This window comes from Phasianus colchicus, chromosome 1 (genome assembly GCF_987193195.1).
Source record: "Phasianus colchicus chromosome 1, bPhaCol1.hap1.1, whole genome shotgun sequence".
Classification (NCBI taxonomy): Eukaryota; Metazoa; Chordata; class Aves; order Galliformes; family Phasianidae; genus Phasianus; species Phasianus colchicus.
This window is the reverse complement of record NC_143436.1, coordinates 44,093,287-44,120,976: the sequence shown is the minus strand read 5'-3', so window position 1 is coordinate 44,120,976 and position 27,690 is coordinate 44,093,287. Positions and strand designations below refer to the sequence as shown.

Here is a 27,690-nt window from a genome sequence, read left to right as displayed (position 1 = left end):
GGCCTTTCCAAATTGTCCGCAAACCATACAGAATTTTCCTGAAATGGCAATGTTTCCTCAAAAGTTATATGAAATATTTCCAGAAATATTCCTTTGTGCATCTCGTTTTTTGCTTCCTTTATAAGACTGGTGACCTAAATTACACGGAATGTTTTCTGCTGCTTGGTTACAGGCCTTGACCTTTAGAAAAAGGAAGAGTGCCCATTTGCTCCCCAAAACCATAAAGAAAGTTGCAGCTTGTGCATTCATTTGAAAACAAACAAACAAACAAACAAAACAAACAAACAAACAAAAAAAAAACTGAAATTCCCCCGGAAAAGGTTCTACAGAGTGGGAAAGAATCTCTTTTAACTTTCAATCAATGTGTTGCATATTTTTACACTGTCCTCATAAATCAGCACAAGAGGAACATTAAATAATTATTTTGTGCCATGAAAAATGTATGCAGAGAATTCTACTGTAAAAGCATCTCAAAGATTAATGCCGATATATATATGTATATATACATCCCTTTCTTCCCTTCACAGCAGATGGGAGTTTTTCCCATTCGATAGACGAGGAATGAAACGCAGGCTGCCTACCTTCCCTACAGACAAAAGGAAGCAGGTACAGACACGTACCCAAACTGCAATGCGTTAAACACATCACCTCCTCCTTGGCGGTACCAGGGCTCATTCTGTGCCCGAACGCAGCGACAGAGCTGTGCAGAGCACGGCTGCGTCTGTCAGCGCTGCGCCGACAAGTGCCGCCCGGCTGCCCGCGGGAGCCCCGCGGAGCGCTCCGTGCTGAGGACGGTGCTGCGCTGCGGCAGCGCGTCGTGGAGCGCGGGTCTCCGCGTTCGGATCGTTTTGTTCTCCTTCCGGGAAGAAACGCAAGAAAGAATCTCAACAGAGCAGTCTGCAGGATTGTTTACCTCAGTATTGTGATTTTTCAATTGACCTCTAGCTACGTAGAGGTAAGGCAGTATTTTTAGAAACATCCACAACGGGCGGGAGCGGATTGCCGCTCGCTGCCTCTTGATTGCCTCACTGGAACAGGAGGAAAAGGTAGCGAGGATGCAGGTAAGAGAGGAGACAATGACGCTCCGCAAGCCACGATCACAGCCTACCGAGGATGAGTTATTTATCCGCCGGCCCTCGTGGGCCGTTTCGTGCTGACTTCATTCTGTGGTTTAACCCTCTGTGGTCTCTGCAACACCTCGGGCTGCAGCAGCACAGCAGCGACTCGGTGGGCTGCTCTGCTCCTCGGCTGCCGCAGCCCCGGCTCCGACAGCAGCGAGGGCCGAGCAGCGGGGCGGCCGGGAGCCCCACCTGCACCGCGCGCGGCCCCGCTCCCCTCCGGACAAAGCCGCGCCGCGCCGCGCCGCGCGCTGCCCCCCGGCCGCCGCCCCCGCCCAGGGAGCCGGGCTTCCCGGGCTCCCCGCGCACCCCGCGGCAGAGGCGGGCCGGCAGGGCGGCCCCGCGCGGTCAGGCCGCCCGCTCACCGGGTCACCCGCCGCACCGCGGTCGGGCGGACCGGCCCACCCCGCCCCTGCGGGCCGCCGCGGAATCCCCGCCCCCCGGGCTGTCCCCGGGCCCGGACCCGCCCCGCAGGAGCCGCTCGTGGCAAAGTCACCGTCCCCCGGAACCCGCCGGGCTCCATCAAACGCCGAGGCCCCGCCCCGCGACGTCATGGAAACAAGCGCGTCACCTCTCGCCCGCCAGTCAGGGCGGCGTGGGGGCGGGCCGAGGCGCGGGACTCCGCCCCCGCCGGCTCCGTGCCTATCGCGGCGCGTCCCCTCCTGCCCCCCGAGGGCGCCGCGCGTCGGGACTCCCCTCGGGCGACCGCGCGAGGGGCACCGCCACGTGACGGGCGGGCGGCGAGGGGCGCGCCGGGCGCCGGCAGCGGAGGGTGAGCGGCCGCGGGCGGGCGGGCGGGCGGGAGGCGAGTGGGCGGGAGGCGCGCTCGGCCCGGCCCCGCCCCGCCCGGCTCCGCTCCGCCCCGCCCGGCTCCTGTAGCGGTCGCTGTGCGGGGCTCGGGCTCCGCGGCGCGCTCGGCGCTGCCCGGTGCGTGCGGCACGAAGCGCGCGGCGGCGGCCCCGGAGCGCCGCCGGAGGGTGAGTCTGGCCGCGGCCGGCGGAGCGGCCCGAGCCCCCCCCTTCCTCCGCCTCCTCCTCGCTTCCCCCCCCTCCTCCTCCCTCCGCGCCGGTGCCCCCTCCCCGCCCCTCCCTCCCTCCCCAATTCGGTCCCGCGCCCCCGCCCCTTCCCCTCCCCGCTCCCTCCCTCCCTTGGCCGCAGGGCGGGGGCGGCGCGGCGCGGGGACCTCGCGCTCGGCGGGCGGCGGCAGGGGCAGGGGCAGCTTCGCGGGCGCCTCGTCCCGACCGGCGGCGGGGGCGGCCCCGAGGTAAGCGCGGCGGGCGGGCGGTGGTTGCTGGAGCGCCTCGGATCGGCTCCGCTCGGCACGGCTCTGCTCCGCCGCTCTCTCCGCAGTGGCGCGCCGGCAGGTGCAGGGGCTCGGCGGGGCCGGGGCGCCGCGTGCCTCCCGCTGCGCTCCGCGGGAGGTAACCGGAGCGCGCGGCGCGGCGTGACCTTGAGGGCAGCGGATGCGGGGCCGAGCGAGAGCTGCCCCGCACGGCCTCGCGCGGATTAAGGTGGCGGCCGGGGGGAGCGGCCGTGCGAGCCCCGCGCTGCCGCACCCCGGGAGGGAGGCGGGGATGGAGCGCGGCGCGGCGCATCGCGGAGGGTGGGAGCGCGCCGCGGCCGGAGCGCCCCGCGCCGTGCGAGTAACCTTTGGATGGGCACCACGTGAGGCCCGGAGCGGCGGTGGCGGAGCGGCCGCGGGTCCGGGAGGAGCGCTCCTCCGAGTGCCGCTGTAGAGCCGCGCTGGGGCGCTGGGCAGTGGCGGGCGGGAGCGGGCCGCTGCGCTCAGCCCCCGGGTGGCGGGTGGTACCGCGCGGGGCCGCCGCGATCCGCAGTCGTTGGGCATTTGGATGGGCATTTTTCCCTTTCGTTTTTATAAATGAATGGAAAGAGAAGGGAAGGATGATGAGCAGCAGCAAATCTTCGGGGGCATTTAAAAAAAAAAAATTTTTTTTTTTTTTGTTTTCCTTCGCGTTTTTCTTAACACAGGGAATATCTGTTCCGTGCGGCGTTGGTAGCTGTGTAAATGCACGCGATGGGCTCTCCATCTCGCGGTCTGGCAGACTGCTGGCGGTGCGCTGTGCCTCGCTACCCGGCTCGCTCAGGGAGCGTTCTCGGTGCGGGTGTGTATCGTAGCGCTGGTGGGGGGACGAGTCTGGGGACATGCAGGGCACGTCCCTGCCGGCAGCGGGTCCCGGCCGAGCTCTCTTGGCATCATTCGCCACTGACAGCCTGCGGGGGAAGGCTGCGGTGTGTCTGTAGAAAGCCCCACTATCTCCAAAGGTGCTGCATCCTTTATGCCCGAGGGTCCTGAGGAGTTGAGGTCCGGATGGTGTTTTTAGGTGGATTAGAAGATGTTGATTCGGTAAACCTAGCAGCCCTCGGCTCGTGGCACGGTATGTCACGGAGTGGGAGCTCTGCCTATGGCCGGTGTGATTTATTTCCCTTTCCATACGTTGGACCTTATCGAGGATTTGTTCCAAACACCACGAATGAGGAATTCTTAACAGAAGTAAATTCGTCTGTCTTTAAACTGTGGACTCTGTTGGCAGGAATGGCTTCCAATGTACTAGAACTGCAATACTTATGGCATAATGAATGGAAACTCTCCTAGTGTCAGTGGAAAAAGTGGTCACTGAATTCAGTCAGGGAAAAATTCATGCGCTTAAATGTAAAATTTCTGGTCTGGAAGAGCGTTGTTGGGTTGTTCCATTTGTCACTGTTCTGTTTATTACGATCGCCCACCCAGGTGGGGTGGTTTGAAGAAAACAAGGATCCTGTGTTCCTGCAGGCACGTGCAGGTTTTCTCAATCGGTACTGCTGTCTTGGTGCTGAATGCAGGGCTACTACTTCGATTCATTCAAAAAAGAGTGCTGCCTATGATGCGGGGCATTAGAACGGCACAAGGGGAAGGTAATTGTGTTGGCGGTGTGGCTGCACTCTGTATGCATGCATGCAGTGACTCAGTACTGCATATTAAGCAGACATTGTGCTTGGGAATTTCAAGCACACAGCAGACAGTGTCGCTTTAGCATGGGTTCAGATGCGGGTCTTGGTTTCTTATGATGTCGTGTTGCATACAGATAATGGCATAACCAAAGGGTCCCCGCTTGCACCACACACAGCTCGGAACCTGTGATAGATTCTGCCCATTCAAACGCTCCACTGTCTAGTGCTGGAATCTCATCTAGAGAGTGGCCCTTTCCTGCACCGCAGTACAGAGGATTTCTGTCAGCTGTTAATGTTGATACCCTCTCAACCAAGCTGTAGGAGCTGAACAGCAAGCTGAGGGGCTGGTAAATACCTTGCAGCTCACCATCGTAACGGTCTGTTGTTGTTGTTGTTATTATTATTATTATTTTTCTTCTAACTAAGTTTATTCAGATAAGAAGAGTATGGCGAACTGGAAGAAACAGTCATAAGATGAAGACATTGAGGCGAGATAAATGCACTTGTGCTTGGAAGACTTGATTTTGCCAATGTTTGAGATCTTGGAGCTGGGAACTCACTATTAACTGACAAGTTCAAAATGGACTTGGCACAGCAATCAATGACGTGCTGGAGCAAGCAAGTCTGCCTTGACAGAAGGGTGGACAAGATAACCTAAAGTATCTTCTAACTCAAATTTCTTCCATTAAGGTGGACTAAATATTAATGGCACCGAGCATTCTTTACCACTGAAATGTGACCTCAAGGATGTCTTTTGCTGTTTGAACTGTTCATTTTAATGTACGTTCTCCTCAATTTTTGAAGGAAAAATAATGTTAGTGCAGGAAGGATGCGTTTCTTCCTCAAAGTCACCTTTCAGTCTGCAAAATTTTATCTAATGCAGATTAATGAATGGCAGTGATTAGCCCAGAGCATATCAATGTAGGTTTAATTTTTGAGAAAGAAGGAACACAGCCTGAATCTGTAGCAGATTATTTTTGTACGAAAGTACCTGCTTATCTTCTTCCAAAAGGATCAGTACAATTATATTCATATATTCTAAAGTATTCCCAGCGTTTCCTCAAATGAATAATAAGGGGAAAAATAAAAAACACACATGTTAAAAGCTGCTGTTCAGGAGATACAGATCTTTTTGTGGAGTATTTTAATTAAAAACTAGATAAAATCTAGGGACTGCAGTATTGTGCCCAAAAATCCAGCATGAGCTTTTCCTACCATCTTGCTATAGTGCATACAGCAGTCTCAGATGGGTTTATTTTCTGGTACTCAACCTGTTGCAATTATTATTGAGGGTATCATTTTTTGTTTCTCCTTACAGTGTCAATTGATTGAAGAGCAAGGAGGGCTGCAGACATAAGGAATGCTTAGTGAACCTATGATGGCTTACATACAGGAAGGTTATTTCTAACATGTGCTAATTAATAATTAATAATCTAATTGAAAATGGCTAGTCTTTAGGTTTGGATTTCTTCACCTATGCATAACTAACTTTATTACTATTTTTATTTCCCCTCAATTTTGGCTTTAAATAGCAAATAAGATCGTGCTCACTGACTGCATGGTGATGTGATAAATAATAAGGATCCGAATTCATGATACCCCCGCCCAACATTTATATCCATTTGTAAAGAGTAAAAACACGCTTTGCGTGTGCCCAGTTTCAGAGATGCTTACAGAAGATGGAAATAAGAACCATTAGTGTAGATAGGAGGAATTTCTGGGAACTGCCATGTACAAAGAAATCAATTGGCAGGAAATGAGGCAGTCTTACTGTGATACAGTTGCACCTTTTCATGCTGACTGTAGTCTCAACACAAGTACATGGTATTGTCCAGCTTGTATTTTATTTCTAAACCATCAAGCTTTCAAATATAGTTTAAAAAATGAGTTTCTAGTTTTCATGACAGATTTCATTTGATATGTACAGTAAATTTGAGAGATCCGCCTGTTCAAGCTATTCATATTCCAGTAAACATTATGAAAGTGGTTTCTGCTGCCACTTATAAATCTTATTCTAAATGACAGATGACAGCAGGAGGTGTTATTAGTTTAATTCTGGTGAATTGCAAAGTAGGCATGAAGCTTTCTCGGTTGGTATTTCGAAGGTCTGGTGGGAGAAGAAATGTAAAGAAAATGTAGGAGGTGTTTAAAAAAAAAGAAAAAAGAAAAAAGCCAGAAATAGCTTTTAAAAATAAAGCCAAATTATTTTTCTCCAGTAATAGATAAGATGCAAAAGCATTTTACAAGGCAAATTACATCTGCCCTGTCTTTAAGGGGTAAATGGATCAAGAAAGAAGATATACCCTCCTGTTAGAGCTGTTGCCAACCATAATGTGTGGTTGAGGATGGTGTAAATAACCTTTGAGGATGACAGGGTTGATAAGCTTTGCTGGCCAGTTCTGCCATTTAAAGCATGATTGGTGCGTCTCAGCGCAAGGGTGATGTTGGTTTACTGCTGGATTTTTTTTAATACAGTTTTGAAGGAGAAACCCAAGGAAGTTCCAGCATGACATGACCTTCAACTTATGGTTAACTTCAGTGTTCTACGTGTTGCAGTCTTTCAATATTGCTTACAAGCTGGATGCCACCTTCACTCCCAGTGAGCACAGGAAACATCATGTTCTTGAAACGCGCTTCTCGGAGCCTATCGCTTGTAATCTGCTACCCTTACTTGTGCCCTTATATTCACAGAAAGATAAGGTGGCAGTAGGGAATACAACACTATTAGGTTCTGACCACATGGTGTACAGTGTCCGGTCTATGAAGAAGAGGCTTGAGATGTACCATGCTCAGAGCAGCTGATAGTGACAAACTCCTTCACAAGGCAGATGGGGTGATTCAGCCACTCATACTTTTTTTATTGTTTAGAAACAGAAGTACTGAGGTACCAACATGCCAACTCTTGCTGTTGCTTTTGCCATCACTGGTTCCAAAGAATATTTATAAATATATCTTGATAACCATCTTATACATATAAACACACAAAGCCAGTACTTCAAGAGGCAATCTAACTTCCTGGGACTTAACCTAGGATTCACAGCAGCATATTCTTTTTTTTCTGAATGTCTTCATTTAAACTCAACTTCTACTATTCATTTTGATGCTCTGCATCTGATGATCTTGGCCTCTAATGTAGCAGTGAAAAAAGATTGAATGTTCCTCACCCTGGAATTATAGATCTGCCATTACAAAGGAGTCACACAGCCTTTTTAACACTGTTTGACAAGTGACTGTCTTGTTTGCATGGTTGCTTCTGTGTATGTGCAAATATGGAAATATGCTGCTTGTGATATCTTCTTTGGCTCCCTGAGCAACTGCATTTCTAACAAAAACCCAGATTTCTTGGGTTTTATGTGGTGAGAGTTCTCAAAAAAAAAAAAAAAAAAAAAAAAAAAAGAGGTCAGCTGTGCATGATAGAATAAACTACATCTGTAAGTCAAGTTGGAATGTCTCCCTGGTTTTGAAATAAATTGAAAACAACTGATAGCTCCTTCTGGGGAAAAGTGGAAGAAGAGATGCATCAGCTGTGCATAACGGAATTTTATTACCATAGAAAGAAATAGCTATAGTGCTCTTCTCTTAGTTGATACAGAGAGCTTAGCAACTAGCAGTAGATCTTGTGGCTACTGCAAATTTTCTTTAGGAAAGCCTGTAAAATATAATAAAATCTGAAGAAGATGGACTTTGATATTCCTCACAAATTTAGATCTTACACGGTGGATCTTCCAGTAAATGAATCTTTCAGACCTTAAACAAAATAATTGCTAATCACTTTTATTAACGTTAAGATGTTTATTGTTTTTTTTTCTTTTTCATTTCTTCTTATTCTGGAGATTGTTTTGTAGCCTTCTCCAGCAGCTGTGCTGATCAGCATTATCCAAAAGACTGCGAGGACAGTGAGACAATCTCTTCTCTGCTTCCCTCTTTGGCTTGTCACCATGTATAGAAAGTTGGTTGGTGTGGCTGAGGTGGCCAGATAGCTGTTTTCACTTCCACTCTGTTCTGAGCTGCTCTGTAATTTTCCCTTCCTTTTTGCTAGTTCTCTGTTGCCCCTTTGGCTTGCTGCACTACATATTCTTGTATCTTGTGCAGAGAATATGTTTTCCGTGACAGGAGGTGAGAGGCAAGACTCGCAAGAGGTAAGCAGCATAGTGTGAGTGTTCAGGTAGCTGGTTTGGAAATGCATGTTCTTGTGTATCTGTCAGGTGGCACTGCTTGCTGGAAAGCAGTAACCTTTTCACATAGAAGAGGCCAAAGTGGCTGCTCTGACAGCAGATTGGAAAGTCACTGGAGAGCCAGCTGTCAACTAATGACTTTCCAGAAAAAGGTTTGACTTTAGCCATAAGAATCTTTGCACTAACTAGAATTTTAAAGAATACTGAGATCTGTTTGCTGTATGCTTTAGTGATTTCTAATGCTGCAGTGGAGGAAATGAAGAACCACTATTCGTACTGTGCATCCAGACTTGCTTTCTGAGGTTTTGCTTAGATAAGACTGAGGAGATAGAAGCAGTAAATGGGTAGAAACATGGCAGGTATCGTCAGCCCTTAAGTTATCTTAGAAAGGATAGTATTTTTGAATCTCCCCTGGTTAATTAGATACTAAATACCGACGGGTTAACGTGCACATTTAATGTTTTTCACTTCAGTATAGATGCTATTGCATCTATGTGCATCTATGGACAAAGTGGAATCACTTTGTGCATAATTTTTTTTTTTCTTTCTTATGTTGCTTGGATCTGCCAGTTTTTTTGTTCTTTGCTTGGGAATGAAGTTGGTAGTACAAAACTTTGAAGCCTATGGAACATAATGCAAATCAATACTTAAATTAGAACACTGTCTAGCAACCTCACCCCTGTGAGTTAGTGTAAAACATTAAATGATTTAAACTGGCTAGCAGTGTCTGTACCAGATAGCTTTCACATATATGTATCTGAGAAGCTGGAGAATGACAGCTTAAGAGGGTAGGGAAGGTATTACACTGCTGGTAACTCGCTGATTCCAGCTGTCTTACTTATGCTTTTTTAGCAACGCAGATCACTTCAGCTTGTTTTCACCTGCTTCGGCTCTGCAATCCATGTAGTTAAGTGACAGCTATCTTCACATGTGACAGTGAGCTTACTTTACGTAGAGAAATGCCTTCAGGTCTTCCCGAAGTCCTGTTTCAGCAATGTGTTTTGATAGGTGGTGGATCTGACTGTGGTGACAGCAGATCTAGAGGCTTGTTTCTGAACTTGAGCTGTACCTACCTGGAATTTGAGAAAAGCATGATCTCTTGCCTTTTTGTTATTTTTTGTTTGCTAGTTGGTTTCTGTTAGTGGAGGCACTCTGAGTGGAGCTGCCCATAAGATGGAGACTGCCACTCAGCAAATATCAGTTTATAGTAGCTTTTTGAAGTAGCTTTAGTATCACCATGTGTATCTGAAAATGAAATAAAAGTGTATCAAGCAGTGGTAAGGACATAATTTGCTTGTGAGTGAACAATTTGCATGTGGCTTCCTCTTACCAGCAGTGCTGGCACCAACACTGGACACCAGCTTCTAGAAAATCCCTCAGAAAATGTTGTTTAGGTTGTTTCAGTTATGTGAAGTTTGACATCCTGAAGATACAGTATGAACTTAGGCTACCCCAAAACACAGGAAATCAGTTTATCAGATGGGAAAGTATACATGTATGCTTGAAGATATTACTTCATATTTTCTGGGAAGGTATTGCACTATTTTAATTGGTGGACTGTACTAAGATGCTGCATTCACATAGACTGAAGTTTTTTGTTCTCATTCCATTGCCATATTTAAAGCTAAAGAAATGAATATGGAGAACAAAACTATGTTATTAACTTGTGCAGTGTGGTTTGAAGTTCACAAAGTAGATACTGTTTGGTCATAAAACCTGGTGAGTTTGTTGCAAGCTTCTGATAGATGTTGCCAGAGGCTCCTCCTGAATGTGGTTGAAGTGACAAATTAGAAAGACTATGGAAAAATTTTCTTAGCTGCTGTGGTTCATATTAGCTGGAAATGGTGATATATGTCCAGTATTGAGTTTTGGTAATGAGGCTGATAGGTAGCCCATATCCCTGTGGGTGAAGGCAGACAAAGTAGTGGCTGTCCTGGGACTTAGCTATGCCAAGTGCTTGCTTTGCTGCAGGCAAAAAAAGCAGACTGTCACGATGGTATAATATGTTTCAGCCTTTGGAAGGTCAGCAGAACCATGCCTGGTGTCCTATGCCTTGGATGTAACTGTTTCATGTGGCACTTCTGGGTCAGGGGCTCAGGGGCCTCTGGCTGGGGAGATCTTTAAGGAAAGTCTCAGGCATCTCAGGTATGATTACCTTCTAAGTAGGCCTACAAAAACACTGGAGAAGGATTTAGTATCAGGAAGTCTTACTGGCAGGGGAGAGCTGATGGCTTGCACGGAAAGAGTAGGTTTAGATTAGATATTAAGAAGAAACTCTTCTCTTTGTGATTGGTGAGGCATTGGAACAGACTGCACAGTGAAGTTGTGGATGCCCCATCACTGAAATGTTGGAGGGCAGGTTGAACGGGCCCTGGGCAGCCTGATCTAGTGGGTGGCACCTCTGCCCCCAGGGACTGGAACTAGATGAGATTTACGGTCCCTTCCAACCAAAACCATTATGTGATCTTGTCATAAACAAGTGGGTGTGGAGTTGGCTGAGTGCTGGTGAGGTCTAACCCACCCAAAGCAGCATTAGCCAAACCATGGTCTGTGTGGTTCAAGAGAAAAGCTGTGTTCTCATGTTAGCATCTGAGATGATGTTCTGTTTTACATGTCTGTGACAAACAGAAGAAGCTAGCAGAGGTCACTTAAGACAATTAGGGATCTTGTGTACATGAGGCTGAACAAGGCCAACTGTGCTGCTTGAAAGAAGGAGGATGAAATGCGTCTTAACATTGTGGTCTTCTCTATAATATTGTAAAGAAGGTGCAACCAGACTTTTTTTCTTTCTTTTCGGCCAGGGATGAGCATAGAAGTGAGGAAAAGCTTCTGTCGTTGGCTTGTGCTACTGAAACTTGTACTGCTCTGGGACGGGGCAACCTCCGCCAGCCCATTGACCTTCAGAAGGAGCCACATGCATTGCTTCTGTCTTCTTGTCACTAATTCTCATCTAGGTCTTTCCCTGACCTTGTAGTCAGGTGAGCATTAGTGCCTGCACAAGCCAGGGCACAGGGCTATACCTTCTGGCAGCAGGCTGAGTTCGGATATTCCTAAACTAACCGTGAAACCACATCCTCACTCTTGCATGTGCCTGCTTTTACATGGTAATGTATCTGCTCGATATGCTAATTCGTGCTGTTAGCATTGGTAGTGCAATCCTTGCCTCTTGCATAACCACTTCAAAAACTGAAACTAGTCACTCCAGGCCTCTTCTGTTGCTGAAGAGGCATAAGTACTGCTGAGATGAGATTCATGTGACTGTTTTAGATTGTGTCCTAGACAGCTGAATTTGATCTTTTGGCAGGAGTTCTAAATCTTTTCCCTATTTAATATGGGGAGGAAAAAAGCCTACAGTGCCCACCTTAGCATTACCGTTTGGTCAGGTAGATCTTACACACAGTGGTAAGAATGTAAACTTTTAACCCCTGTAATTCAAATAACAAATGTCAATGCAGCTCTCCATTTGATAACAGGAAAGTGGGGATGGAGAAGAATAAAACAACTGTTTTGTAAAAAGTAAAGTTCTTTCATCTGCTACATGCTTTTACTGATTATTTAAGTGCGAAATTTTAGGGAGTTATTAATACTGGAATCAGTAATTGTACAGAAGCATGCTAAAGGTGTTAAGCTTTTTAAGTTAAAATGGAGATTAACAGCAGACCTTCATTGATACTCAACATATACTTACCTATATAGTTGTTGGGTATCTTTCTACAGTAAATTCCACAGAGCTGTACAAGAAAAAATTACTCCATACATTCCAATGTTTTAAGGAGAGTTTCAGTGCTTTTTTTTTTTCTACCCCACCTATTTCATAAATCAATCATGCTGTAAGTTAGTTAGTTAGTAAGTTGCTAAAATGGAAAGGCATTTTTAATGCAAAGATGTTCTTACCTGTGGGTTATTTTAGGAGTAATACAGAAGCTTGAGGTGAAATACATATTTTGTCAGTGAAACAGTTCTTTGTTTCTTCAGGCTATGCCTTTTCTAATTTTTTTTTTTCTTTAAGAAATTACTTAGGAGCTTACTAAGACACCAGTTGCAGGATGAACTACGTTTCTGGCATTATATTCAATACATTGCTACGTAAACGTAAATTCCTGGTACTAATCTTGGTTATAGCACCTGTTTGGCTTCTCAGATGCTGAATTCAGCAATGTCTTTTGAAAAACATGTACTTCCCAAGAGTATGGTTTATCTTGATTCTCATATATATCATCTTACTTGTGTCCGAAGAAGCAGGGTTTTTCATGCTGTCGTTATTCTGCATAAGTGTGCTGTGCTTCCTGACCATGATCCTGGGAACAGGACAATGTGAACAAAAAGGAAGTGGTGCTTAAGCTCTGTGTTTGGAAAGTAAAACTACAATGTGGTCATCCACCATGCAAGGGAGAAACTGTAGCTATATGACCTTTAACCATAAGAGCTGCAAGACAGGAACCTGTTTGGCCCACACTGACTTACACGTTTAACAGATCTAAAATGAAAAAATGAAACTACTTTCCTGTTGTAAGTGGGGAAAGGGAGCAGCCATCTGAATTATCAAAGTATGTTTCTCCTATTTTTTAAACCTAAAGCGAGAGCTAAATTCTATTGCTCTAGGGACATTCTTCTTGGCAAGGTAGTGCTAGTGATTAAAGATCTAATGATTGAAGCTGTCAAAGGCTCTTAAACTTGATGTGAAGTTTAAAAAGATTGAAATTTGCCTTTTCTTTGGGTGGGTACCTTAATGCTTTTTTTTCTTCTTTTTTCTTTTTTTTTTTTTTTAATGCTGAAGAGTAGCCTGGAGCTCACAAGATGGCAAAAAGCTATCAATCTATCTTAAAGCCTGTTCCTCTTTCTGGCCATTTTCACAGCCACTGCTGTGTCAACTCCATTCAGTTGTAATTGCCAACTCCACAGCAGGCTGGTCGATCAAAATGCTAAATAGAGAAGCAGAGCTTTTGCTTCAGAGGATGTGGAAAACCAGATTTGCAACTATGTGCGTGCCTTTGGGAACCAGCAGGAAGGCTGAGCCTCTTGTTATGTTTCTAACCTGATATAGTGCATGCCCTGCCTTCTTGACTTCGCTGCTTGTTAGTTGTCTTGAGCTTCAAGTATCTCACTCTCTGAAGTTCTGTGAGCTGCTTTTTAAGATGTGAGCCACCAGCAGGGTTTAGCCTTCCTGTAAATGAGAAATGGCAGAATCCATACAGTTTACCAGCTTAAATTGTAGCTATGCTTTTGTTTTTTTGTTTTTCTTCTGACTTGTTAAGCTATCAGGCTTAAGGTAGTTGTTCCTACTGTTAGAGTTTCTCCCGATGTTACTGTCAGATACAAATCTTTGAGATGTGACTACTAGCTGGGGACTGAAAACAAATTACTTGGTCTGCTCACTGCTGATGTGAAAGCCAGAAGAAGTTCTTAGCTTTTTTTTAAAGCCAGTTGTGTAACGTTTGCAGGTACAGTTCTTTTATTGCTTTCACACGAGGTATTTCTTCCACAGCTGGTAAGTAAAATGATGTCTGTACTCCCTCTGCTGGCTCTGCAAAAATAACTTTCTTAAGACGAAATAGCCAAGTAGTACCTCTCAAAGGCATGTAAGTGAAATGCTGATTTAAAAACTGGTTGCAGAATGCAAGAGGGGTTTTCCTGAAAAATGGGTCAACAAATAGTTACTGAAAGTTAATCAGGTGTCTCAGATGCTATCTCCTGCTATAATGTTAAACACTGGTGTTATGTATATCTTTGTAATGAAGTGTGGTCTGTTTTTGTTTGTCATTGATGGGATGGGGCTATCCAAGCCAAAATATTAAACATATGTACAAGTATGCATACATGTGAGCCCTATTTTTGGAGTTGTTTTATAGTTATTTTACACTGCATGTACATGGGGAAACAATATCTGGAAGCCTCTCATGGGGAAGAGACAGCTTACATCTTTCAATAAAGTACAGCACTTTGTGTATCTGTTCATTTATTCTCAGATCGTTTGTTTCTATGTGAAGAGAGGTGAGATATTTAAACAACGAAAAAAGTTCTTAGCCAGGGTGAAAGAATTTCAGGCCTTGAATAAGGTCTTGATATATGTATTATGTCCACAGGCAAAGCAATTGCTCTTGAAATTGAACAGACATCTCTACATGGTAGTCCATTCCATTCTGTTTTTTTTTTTTCTCTTTTTGTCATCTCTTTTTAGTATTGTTACTGTATCATACTACCCTTCTGGTTACTTTTGCTTTCTGGAATTTGGGGATGATGTAACTGTTTCAGAGGACGGAGGGAATAACCTTCTTTGCCGTGCTGGTCAGAAAGAGGCCTGGGAACTCTGGAAAAATGAGTTGGATTGCCTTTTAACATTTGTTATTTCAGGATATCTCTGAACAAGAAACCCTGAGCCTTACAATGCAGAGAGCCTGGATTCTTATTGCTAAGTCTGAGGGTGTGCTCTGGCTTTTCGCGCCTGCAAGGTGCATTTCCTGGAAAGCACAGTGTCTTTTTTCCAGACATTTGGTAGTAAAATTCATGACTGTCAAATATTTCAGAGCTGTGAGATTACCATGCAAACCTTATTTAAGAATTTATTCTAGTCAAGCTCTCTGTCTCTTCCTGTTAGATGTTTCTTTTAGTATACCTGAGGCTGTATCTGCAGGTACCTTTAGGCACTATTGTACCTAAAAGTGACTGCTTGGCTCTGTGACAGCAGGCAATTGCTTAGATTTTCACAGAGGAGTTAGAACAACTCTCTTTTCTGTTAGTAACTGCTCACCCTACTGTTTATCCCACTCTTCCAGTTTTTCCATTTGGACGTGCTTTTGTAGGTTAAGGCCATAGAGTTCATCCCTATGACAAAACTATCCTCTTATGGTCAGAATTTAGAGTTTCGTGGGCATGTTAAATAATTTTTGTTTTAATACCGAGATGTATTTTAACAGTGTTCACATTAACAAGTAAACCACAACTTTCTGACCTGCTTAATAGAGGCTGTAAATTTTGACTTAATAATGCTTGCTTTAAACCCATGTCTTGTTAGGCAAGAACAGCTGTGAGTTCTCAGTACACAGGGAAATGCTTCTTTTTCTAGGAAGACCTAATATAGCTTTTGCTCCCTAACTTGGAGGTATCCAAAACTTCTCAGAATAGCTTCAAATAATAAAATATCCTAAAATAGCTTTGTTTAGGCTTTCTTTGAGCAATTTTACTGTGAGGTAATTAAGTACTTGAAAACAGTTGCTCAGTGAAAAATGCTTTTGACAGCTAATGTCCTATTTTAATAATGGTTTCTCAACAAAAGAAGTAATGTTTTAGTAAGCATCTCCTTTTTGATTTTTAAGGAAGAAAGCTGTCTTAAGCTGGTCTGTGTTAATTATACATACATGAGGCAACATGCCCCAAACTAGCTTCTGGTTTTGACAGACAGCTGTGTAACTGTCTCACATTTTGTTCCTTTACACTTAGTTTGAACTTGACTTCTGCCAGTACTGCTGGTTAATAACTTCTAGAAGGACCAAATTGCTAACTGCGTGAGCTTATGGCAACTCCTGGTAACTTTTGTATTGAGGTGCTGTATCATTCTTGTTTCGTGGTATCTTTAATGCACTTCTCAGTCACTGTCTTCCAGTGGGGAAACTGTATTCCTCAGTCTCACTGGATACTGGAGAAGGTGCTTGGCTTCTCAGCACCTGCTTGTTGTAGTAAGGGTAACTTAGTAGCTGCAAGGTTTAGGTAAAAATGTAATTTAGCTTCTGGCTTTTCAGAGCTGCTCTGTGAGACCCGGCTGGTTGCATGGGGAAAGAAATGGGCTTAACTGAAGTGTATTGCAGTCAGACTTGGAATTACAGTTGCTCTGAGGAAGTGAATTGAAAGCCACAAGCTGGGCATAGAAATGTTGATTCTTGGAAGAATTTGTGCCTTTCACAATGGCCAGTTGGAATTGGTCAAAGATGTAATTGTTGCTGGATGGTAGAAGTAAGTCTGTTGAGAAGCTGATACTGTGCCTTTGCAATTCCCTCACTTCAAAGAAGCTCTGTGCTATTGCTGGAAACAATCTGACTGGAAAAGCTGAAGAACATGACTGTGCACTGCTGTAAAATAAACACTTGTGGGAACTAGCTGTCTGTTAGAAAGAACAAAACAGGTCTGATGCAGCTGAGTCAGTGATGATCTGTAGCCTTTATATAGATGGATAGACTATTGGTCCTTGGGATAACTGATTTCAGTAGTCTTCAAATTCAGATGTCCTCCTTTGATAAGAACAATATTACCAGTATTGAACTAACCCTGGATTTACTGCTGAGGGTTCAGAACTGCCTTAGGTGAGACTGAAGCCTCAGTATGTGCATCAGCGGTAGCTAAGTGGTAGGCACTAAGAGCATGCTGTTTCTCTTTGTTATTCCTGAAAGCCTTGTGCTTCAGGGGAATGAGGGAAATGACTGTCTACTCCTCAGCACTCCCATCGATTCATAAAACATCTTAAGTTAGAGGAGATCCACAAGAATCAAGTTCAAAAGAGGGGAGTAGCAGACAGCTCTCACATGTACCCTAGGATTCTGGGAGCAGGAAAGTCTTGGTGATGGACATAATTACATTGTGCAACTCTTAATTAAAATATATATATATGTATATATGTGTGTTTGTATATATAGGCCAAAAAAGAAAAGCTAAATCGTCTGACTTCTATTCATTGTCAAGGTATCTTAGGTACTACCTGAATACATACCAACTGTAGCAATTTAGGACTGTCCAACTCTCACACAGAGAAAAGAGGAAAACAACTGACCCTGACAGTCTTCAGATTTTGGTTTGGGAATTAACATCTGGTCTGCCAGGCATCTCAGAAAGAACAGGTCCAAAGAGTAGGTTTCTTTTGGTTTTTCAATGATGCATGACCACAGGATATTCGTAGAATTGTAGATTCATGAAATCATAGAATATTCTGAGTTGGAAGGGACCCACAAAGACCATCGACTTCAACTTCTGACTTCAAACAAGACCACCCAAAAATCAGGCTATATGTCCAGACACTTCTTCAACTCTGGCAGCTTGGTGCTATGACCACTGCCCTAGGGAGCCTCTTCCAGTCCTGACCACACTCTGGTGAAGAACCTTTTCCTAACACCCAACCTGACACAGCTCCATGCTGTTCCCTCGGGCCCTGTTGCTGTCGCATGGAGCAGAGCCCAGCACTGTTTCTCCACTCCCTGTGAGGAGCTGCAGCTACTGTGAGGTCTCCCCTCAGCTCCTCTGCTCCGGGCTGAGCTAACTCAGAGCCCTCAGCTGCTCTTCATATCTTCCCTCTAGTTTTGTGTAATTCTTACATTGTAGTGCCCATAACAGCATGCAGTACTGGGTGAGGCCCAGCTGGTTAATGTTTTTGAGGTATGACATTTCCCTGCTTGATGGAATAAGGATTGTACTGGAACTAAACAGGCACCAGTTTGCTTGCTCTTCAGTGTTTAGTTGACTAAATCTATATGAGCTGCTGTTTGACAGCATGGTAAATTAGCTGTTCACTTCAAACAGTGTCCAGCCTTGGTGGAAAGGAGATATATCATGTGATTTGTTTTGTGACATGTCGCTTACCTGAAATGACAGAGGGAAAATAGGCCTTTAATGGAGATAAATGATCTGAAAGGTGGCAGCAACATAGTAGATCTGTGAAGGTGCTCCCAACAGTATCTGAATGTGGATCACTTACCATTGCTGTATGCATGTGGCCTTTAGGGCTGATACAAATAAATAATCTTGTGGAAAATCTTCTGGGGAATCTTGTCATGCAATTTGTTCATTTAGTAGCAGGAAGCCTGATTTTTAAATATTTTTGACTTCATTTTGCAGCTGTGGAAAAATGCTTTTTGGATTCTGCTTTGGGTGGGCTGCAAATAGCCCAAATTTAAACTGTAGAAAATTGTATGACTGAAGTCAATCCTTGGAGCTGAAGGCTTGGGAACACATATAGTGCTTTCTAGCAATTTGGTCCAGAGGAGAAGATCCTTTTGCTGACACCCCCCCCCCCCCCCCCCCAAAAAAAAAAAAAAAAAAAATTAAATGCTCTTGATCAAGGAACTGGTGGGTGGCACTGGTGTGGAGAAGTGAAGAGTAGTAGAAAATCATAGAGTGGTTTGTGTTGAAAGGGACCTCAAAGATATCATCTATTTCCACCCTCCTGCCACATAGGGTTGCCAACCACTAGATCAGGTTGCACAGGGCCCCATCCAGCTTGGCCTTGGACATCCCCAGGGACAGGTCAAAAGAAAGACTTGGTAAAGGAAGAGGTGCTAAAACTGCTTGAAGTGCGGGATGTCCCATGGGAGTTGGACTTGGTGCAGGACTCAAAATAAGGCATTGTCTCTCAGTAGCTGAGAGGTGCTATGAGGGAGTTAAAAAAAAAAAAAACAAAAACAGACAAGAAGTTACTGTGCTAAGCCTTGTGTTGTTCATGTGACCATTGAGATGGCATCCTTTTTCATTGTCCATCATAGAACTGCTCAGGTTGGAAAAGACCTTAAAGTTCATCAAGTCCAACCGCAACTATTAGTGGTGTTGCTGGTTATGTAGATAGCTTTTCCCAGTGCAAAAGGATAAAGGTAGCAGAAATAATAGTGAAGAAGGTGAAAATCTGTTGCGCTTTTAGTGCCAAAGGAGAGCTGCCTCTGGATGTAAGGTTTAGCCTCAGTGTTGTAGCACAGATATACTGTTGGTCATCTGAGGCTGGCTGACAGCTTGTTAGCCCCCTCAAGTTGCACTGATGGGAACTATAGCTTTGTGCATCTTGTTTACTAACAGTGCTTGCACACTTCTTGCTCATGTTGAAGAAATTAATTCTGCCAAGAAAATTTATTGCCTTATTTTTAGTGGTGGACTAGTAATTGTGTTCCTTAGTATTATAATGAAGTTTGCAAAAGCTTCCACAGCTTTGCTTCTGTGAAGCCACAAAATACATTGTCGCATTCAAATGGAGTAGATTCTCAGGGAAAAAAAATAAATAAATAAAATGAACAACCAAAAAAAAAAAAAAAAAAAAAAAATCTGGAGAAAAAGCAAAATGCAACCACGAGGAGCAGGAAACTTGTAGGTAATTCAAAAAGGACTGCTCTACACTTGAAGGAACAAACTTTAGCTTGTTACTTCAATGCAATAGCAGTTTCTGAAAGTGATTCCCTCACAACTCTTCAGCCAGTTTTCTTGGTGTATTTCTGGCAGAGGGGGATTAATATGGCATGCAGCAGAAGCTACTGTAGCTTTCAAGTTATAGGTTTTTCAAGGAGTAAGGCTTTAAGAGTGAGGATAAGAATTAACGATGTTATGTTTCCAAAAGGCTTTTCAGGAGCTTTCATCTTTGACATTTCTTGAACTGGCACGAGATTGGACAAGAAGGAAGCTCCTTAAACACAAGAGCAATACAACCAGCATTAGTATTCATTGGGGATATCCCAGCTCTTATGACGTGTTTGGTTTGTTTTTATTTTTTATTAGTTACAAACCATCTCTGGGAAAGGATGATAAATTTGAGGGTTATGAATGGATGATTTGCCACGGAAACCTGTTTATGTATTGTTCTTACAATTCAGTTATCTAATAGAGTATTTATTAGTACTATTTCTACATAGCAGTTAGTCCAAGTTAGCAAAAAAGCCTTCAGACCTTTTCAAATTATTTGTACTACCCTATTTGAAAGGAATCAGCGATACACAGAATGACTTTATAGAAGTCTTTACAGGTTTAATCTCATTAGGCATAAATATTTCCTATCATTCCTGAGAATAATCTAAAATTTAACTCTGTTTCCTGAATACAGAAAGAATAAAGTTGGCATGGAATTTTGTCCTTTGCCTGAATGCAACTTTGCTCAGGGTTTTTGGTACTTTATCAGGAAGAACATGGTTACAACTGAAAACCTACAGCTCTGCTTAGGAGGGTATTAACATGGGAAAAAAAAAATATATATGTTTTAAAAGGAGAGTGTTTGTATTGGGATGAAATTATGACTGTCTTGTTCTGGCTGAAATATTACATAATTTTTAATTGCCAGTGTTTTTGCTTAAATGGGCACATCATGCTCTGAAATGAACAATGATTGTTTCCAGTATTAGAAACTCCTTTCAAGCTGACTTAAGCTTTAGAGCAAATAAATTTTTACCTCTACTGCTTATTGTCTTAAGGAAAGGGAGGAAAATAATTGCTTAGACTGAATAAAGCAATTATAGTTGTATACATGTGTATTAGTAAAGGGGATAAAAAGAAGGAAGAAAATATAGAAGTAACATCAGAATAGTTTAGCTCAGAATATACTGGAAAAAGTGTTAGAGGCAGCAATAATTAAAGACTTTGTTGGAAGAAAAGTTTGTGGTTTTTTTTTTAATAAGAAATTTCTCAAGACAAGTGATATGCCAGCACAAATAACTTTTGAGGAAGTCAGTGCCTGTTTTGCTGAGTTGTAATTATTGTCAGAATGTAAGAAACACATCCAGCTGGTCCAATCATGAGCTAAGCTTTAAATACAATAAGTAACTAAAATCCATGACTCCAATTCCAGCTCTGTTGGATGGAGTTTGGCACAGTTGCTGTCTCACTTTCCTTTTACTTGAAACTTGGCTGCATGTAGCAATGTCATGGGCTCAGGATACGCCTCATTTAACACATGCCTGACAGGTTTTGTGACTGGAATGCGTCTTGTAATTTGGGAATGCAACCAAGCTCTGTAATCTAATGATGTATAATTTTAATTAGCAGGATGTCATGTGTTACTTTCTCTTTTATCGGAAAAAAAAAAAAATGTTTCTTGTGCTATAACTTCTGTCAACTGTGTTTTGATAAACACAGAGATATGTGGTGAACTTACTAATGTGAATATTTATCGAGGAATGACTTTGCTAGGAGCCACCTCCTCCTAGTTTTAGGCTATATATAAAGTTGCTGTTGTGTGTGTGTGACAACACTGTTATCCTGAATAAACATTTTCATCCTGAACTGTGTAGGATTAAGAAACATTAAATCCTCAGTCATCTATTCAGGACCCAGTGGATCTGAAGTAAAGTAAGAGGTTGGCCATTAGGAACGCAAATGCTTCAAAATAAATAAATTAATTCATTTTAAACAGCAGTAGATAGGAACCTTGTGATATTCCAGGTTTGGCTTCAGCCATCTGCTGCCTCAGTCCAAATTTTGGCTGCTAGGCTCATCTCAAGTTATCTGAGGAAGCTGACGCACACAGTAAATGCATTCTAGGTACTTGAATGCACTAGAAATAATGCCTAATGGGAAACAGTCATATCTAGAGGTTAAAACTTTTCCTGTGGGATTATAGTCTTAACAGTGGAATTACTTGGCATTATAAGTACTCTTGTCAAATGTAGGCTTTTTGTTTTAGTTTATGATGTCACTACTAAACAAAACGAAGCTGAGATGTGTGAAAGGTAGTACAGAGAAAGGGAGCATCAGAGCCTGTGGGAAGAAAAGGAAAAAGCCCTTCAAATGTTGGCCAGAGTGAAGGGCTGCAGAAGGCCCCTTGACATTGCTCTGTTGATGGAGATTTAGAATGAGTAACTTTTGTTTCCAGAAAAGCATTTAAGCATGTGTTAGTGGCCTGAAGTGTTGCCAGTGAGGGAAGAAGTGTTTGACTTCTTGTGGTTAACCCAGCACTGCAAGATGAAGTAGAAAAACATGAAAACATAGTATTTTAAATACTTGGAATGCTCAATGCTTTCAGTGATTTGACAGGCTAATGATGGCATGGATTTTATTCTCGAGGACTTTCCAGTACGTATCAGTCAGTTGTTCTTTTCTGAAGTCTGACCATTCTCTTCTTACATCTGTTTAGTTCTTTCAGTGAAGTCAAAATACTTTCAGAGAGGTAATGATTAAGTTAGGCTTTTGATAAAACAGCTTTTCTACTCAAAGATTGTAGTCTAAGATTTCTCTGAAATGTATTTTCCAATTTTAATTCTTAATCAAGCTGTCTTTGCAATCAGAGATGACTTGCTTCATGAGTGTGGAAGTGTCAGAGCTTGGAAGAGACATGGCAGTGAGGTCTAGGCTGTTAGCTGGTAGCACAGAACCATGTCTGTTTGCTTGCTGACACAGAGTAAGCTGCTTCATAAGAGAAGCTTCACCACTTTCTTCATGCTGTGCATGAACACAAAGGAAAGCTTTTCAGCATCTTGATATGTATGGGAAATGAATCAAAATCTGTCATTAGTTGCCTAATAACTCACCTTTAAGTCTGTAATAACTTTCCTTGACTGCTTCTGAGGAAGGGAACAGTCTGGGAATCTGTTGCATGAATGTTGCCAGTTTGCAATGCAGAATTAACAGCATCAGACTAATGAAGTCTTAATTTGTTAGGCATCATTTCAAAAAGAAATAAATTGGGGTCTTAAAGCAAAGAAAATTGTGTTAGATGACATTGCTGTCACAGAAATGGTTATCAGAGTAGCCATCAGCCATCCCTTAGGTAAATGTGGTAGACAATAGGGTGTGCATCCACTGCAGTCTGGAACAGCTGCTAGTTTTATTTCTGTAAAGTACGTCTGCCTCATAGGATTAAGCTTCAGAACAAAACAAAATTTGGCTTTGAAAACTCAGCAAAATTCAGGACTCTTGATTAATTTACTGCTTGGAATGCAGTTTTTGTAAGAAACTAAACTTGTCACTACAACAGTGCTGAGCACATATAGGGCTGAAAGGCAATTTATTTAAGAACTACCCGTTCTGAGCATCTTCCTCTATAGTGCACTCACCTTAGGTCTTCCATCTACTCTCAACTGCCCCTTTACAAGGCAGGCTCAGATGTCTACAGTAAAGCAGCAGCGTGCTGTGAAGTGATTTGACTGCTTTACGCTTTGACTCCTTTCAGTTGAGCGTGTTTTAACTTGTGGGATCGTGACTTGTAAACACATACAGTGCTCTACGAGCTTTGTGTTTGATTTGCATGCATTTACTGTGAAATAAGTGAGGAGTTACTGTAGTCCTCTAAGTTGGTAGGAGGGCTTTCTCTTAAAAGTAAGAAAACCACCCTCCAGAGCAGAATACCTTGGCATTTTTAGCATATTCTCCAGGTAGATTTGTCTCTATTACTTTCCAGTATAATAATATTATGGACAACTTTTTTTTTTTTTTTTTCCCCCTAAGAAAAAAGTCATGTGATAGCTTGAGGCTATGGAACATACCCAGTTCCATGGATTTCAACCTAATGCATGCAAAGGCATATTAGATTTTTTCAGTGTATTGAAGCTGTTTTTTAAAAACTTTAAAACAGATTAAAATGGCACGACAACTGAAACATATGGGGACAGTTCTTAACACTGCAGCCTCTTCGTATGTAGATCTGTCTGGTCTTCATTGAACTAATTAGATTAAACAAAGGCTTTCCTGAGATAATCACTTTGCAAGCCTTTTCCTATATTACAGCAGCCAGCTTTAGTGTGTTGCTGAAGGTCAAATGCTAGTACCAGCTAATACTTAAAATCTGAATGCATAGTGCTCATGCAGATGAATAAATTAAATTGAGTATCACAGGATGTGTAATTGTTGAAGTCCTGGCTCTTAAGGAGTATGAGTTCATTGGAAATCTTAAGATTTAATTTTCTTAATTCCTACTAAAAGGTTTCCCAATGATTGGTGACTCGTTGGTGAAGCCAGCATTAAACACAAATTGAATAATAGGAAAGGCTTAGGTGGTTCTTTGTTGGTGTATTAGTTCCTGTGCATTTGGGCAATAGTAACTGTGCTACCTTTGACCTCTCCTGTTCACATTTGATTGTGTTGCCACTTCAAACTATTACTTCAAGGTAGTCCTAATTTTAACCAGTGTAGAAGGAGGATTATAGCTTGCTTCCAAATAAAGGGCTTAGTCTTACTTATGTCTATGAAGGACTATTTCTGGAGACCCTTTTTGAAGCGTGATTATCTTTAAGGGCTTTCGCAATAGCAACTGTATTTTCTTTTTTCAGGGAAAAGAAAACGAACACAGTTTTGTACTTATAATATTATAAAATATCTGCAAGAAACATTGCAGTTCCTTCTATCTTGGTCAACGTGGTATGTGCTGGTGGCACTGGACAGAGTTGTAGTCCATAGTCTTGTCATGCTGTGGTAAACATCTCTATGTGTATGTGTTTGACTTTGGCATTCTCTGTTTCAACTAGAGACTCATGAAACAATTGAATTTTTACACAGCTGGGAACAGCTAATCTTTGATTCAATTACTTTAAATTATTGTCTTCACTGCATAGCAAAACACACTCTGCTATTGAATGTCAGTTTGATGCAGTTCTCCTGGCAGACAGCCACGATGACTTTGAATTGGTGGAGCTGTCACAGTCATGGAACAGCAGTGTCTTTCCACAACAATTTGCACAGGTATCTTCAGCCTACCCATAATGGTGCCTTTACAGTACAGGATTTTTTATCTCCCAAGTTTGACGTACTGTAGCTTTAAAGTTTCTGCTAGTGTTAAACAGGATGTGCCTAATAGCAGACTGACTTCTCTCTCTTAATCATCTGATATGCAGCTTTAATCTGGACACTAGTGTGTCTTCAGCTGAATTAAAACTTTTGATAAGCTGCAATTCATGTAATGGTGTGCAAGCAGCTGGTAATGGTTACCACAACTACCTGATTTCAAAATTTGAGATATTAGTGGATTGGAAGCTTAGAGTGAGTTGCTTCAGAGCTCGTGGTGCTCAAACAGTGCATTTCAAATGGCTGCTGGAAGAGCAGAGTTTAGAACTGGAGCACTGATCCAAACAAGTAAAATAATGGAGTACTAGGAGAAAGAAATATTAGATGATCTGTTTGCCTTAAGGAATATACTTTATTTTCTGATACTAGAATTTCAGGATTCACAGCTTCCTTCTACACTGTCACTTTCTTGTTACCGCAGCAGACTGTTGGAACTTGCTGTAACAGGAAATGTTTAAATGTTGCAAGGTTTGACTTTAAGGATATTTTTTAAAGAAACTTGTAGTGATATATTACAGTAGAAAACAGCAGAAAAACTAGGTCAGGATATACATCCGTTCTGAACTTGTGCTCTTGCACTGTTGAAATGCTTGGCAAAGAAATGTAGCTACTGGAGTAGGTTGATTTTTGATCTGTTGATCAAAAATTGTTGATGTTTGGTAAAGTTTTTTTATGATCTGAATCTGCTCTTGCTCAGAATTCAGAATTTAAAGAGCTTTTGTTGCTATTCCTCTGAGTTTTCCGGACCTATTTCTGAAATGGGACGTGCAGAATAGTCCATAATGTTTCAACATCTGATCTGCAGAATTGCACTGCTTTTGTATTAATGTAAGATTCCTGAAGATGTTTGTGAACCCTGAAGATCTGCTGGTATGTTAGGACACCATGACATATGAGAAGTCCTTTCAGTATAAAAACTTAGCAATAAGTAGTCCCTAAGAGTATTATGCCTCAGTGAAAATGAATTGAGGTGACAGAAAAATGCTTGGGCTGGAGTGTGAAGCACAGTATGAGTTACTAAGTGATGTTATTGCTCTTCTCACGGCGTCACGTGAAAACAAGTATTGGTATGGCTTAGAACTTCATTGCAAAGCTTTTCAGAGGAAAGTTAGCAATGAGTAGAGCTGTAGCTTTTCTAACCTCATATCTGTGCCTGAATTTGGGAGTTATTTGGGCCTGAGGTGGAGAACGATGGTTAGAATCTTGAATTGAACTTTTCTGGACAGTCTTAATTATATTTGAATCAATTTTGATTATAATTAGTTGTTGGACGTTGTGTTTGGTCTATTCTTGTATAATTAGCAGCTACTGTATCTTTTCCATATCCATACAAACTCATTTGCCTAATCTGTTTCTTATTACACTGTTGCAACTTGTGACCAGGTGCCAGTTGGCCAACAAACTCAACTTTTGGTGGTTAAGGAAAGACGAATGGCTCCTTTAAAAAGCATTCTTTCATACATGATTTGCATGAGACCCATCACTTATAGGTTACCATATCTGACTGTAACATGTTCTGCTGAAGAATACAGCTGAAGAAAACTGCATCCTGGCACGTAGGTTAATGCCATTGACATGAGCTCTTAAACTATTGCAATAGGTTCTTTTTGTTGTTGTTTTTTTTTGTTGTTGTTTCTGAGATTTTCTCATAACTGACATGAAGAAAGCTATCAAAGTTTAAAATGGAATTTTTATGTTAGTTAACTTGATAGTAGAAGATGCAGAAATTTTATGCGTATAAATATTGTTTGATGCCTTTTGTCTATCACTGGATAATGACCATAGATTATCATTTTTTCTCAGAATTTTCTAGATGTAGGATGAGAATAACATCTATAGTGATGACATTTTCACTCCTATGTCTGTATCAGTGGTTGTCTTCAGTGGAAAGGCAGTACTGTGACTAGATGTCCAAAATGGTGGGTCAGAGGACTGAGACTTTCCAGAACACTTAAATTTCAAGTTATTAGGTGCTTATTTGTAGATGTCACCATGGCTGACCCATGGTGTTCTGGCCTGGCAGTAGCCAGAAATCTTTCATTTGTGACTCTTTGCCTTTGCTAATGAGTGAGCCCATGATACAATTAGTTTTCACTGCAACAGCAGTTGAGTTTCTAGATGAGATTCACTAAATTTGAATACCTCTTGTGTTGAGTGAGGAGTGAGCAGATGCTGGTTAGACAAATGGGCATGTGGCACCTTGGAGTTGTGTTGACCTAGAAGTTCCCAAGTTATTTTCCATCTGAAGCTGGCAACTTCAGTGTGTCATGAGGGACTATATAGTTAATTGACCTGTTAGGTCATTAAAGCTGACCTACGTGATGAGGCTTCTGTCTTCTGCACGAAGCAGATCTTTATATAGGCATGAAGAGTTTGTGGATTCACTGTTTTGTTAAATGGATACGTGTGTATATGCAGAAAGTGTCAGCTGAGCAGGAAATTACAAATATAGAGTGCCTATGCAGGTCAAATCCTGTGGGTTGGTGTTAACTGGAAGAGCTGACCTTAGTCTCCCATATCGCTTTTATAGGAGGATTGCACTGTGCATTTTTTTTTCTACCCCCCTTCCCCCCCCCCAAAAAAACCAACCAACCAACCAAACAAACAAAAACCACGAAGATTCTGTGTGTGAGGCTTGAGTTGTGATGAAATGGGCTGCAGTGGGGTGCTAAGACTGCTTGGACATGAAAATGTGTTCAGACGTATGTCTGCCTGAAAATATATCCTTAGTGACACTACAAAAGTGGTTCATGTGTGGTTTTAGCTTACTGTTGAAGCTGTTATCCTTGAGATTTGCACAAGTGAGTTCATGTGTGTGCTCGGAAGCTTGCTCATCTTGAGCTCTGAGACTTCTCTGGTATTTTGGTGATAGTTCACTATTTGTGACCTGAGTGTATTGTTAACTGTGTGTTCCCCATAGAGGATGTTCCATATTTCATTTCTCTGGGAGCTGATTTACTTCCAGGCGTTTTTAAGGGTTTCCTGTTGGTGACAAACCATAGGGATGT

At 42.6% G+C, this 27,690-nt stretch overlaps 1 protein-coding gene across 8 annotated transcripts in view; it reads left to right on the top strand.

The window, feature by feature from the left end:
* The first annotated feature begins 1,751 nt into the window (after positions 1-1,751).
* ATP2B1 (ATPase plasma membrane Ca2+ transporting 1) overlaps positions 1,752-27,690 on the top strand; it is a 58,869-nt gene continuing 32,930 nt past the window's right edge. For 2 of the 8 annotated variants that reach the window (XM_031589622.2, XM_090139658.1), the window contains exon 1: positions 2,258-2,382. The gene's annotated coding sequence lies outside the window, so the exon portion shown is untranslated. The other 6 variants (XM_090139636.1, XM_090139633.1, XM_090139640.1 and 3 more) reach the window with 6 other exon arrangements.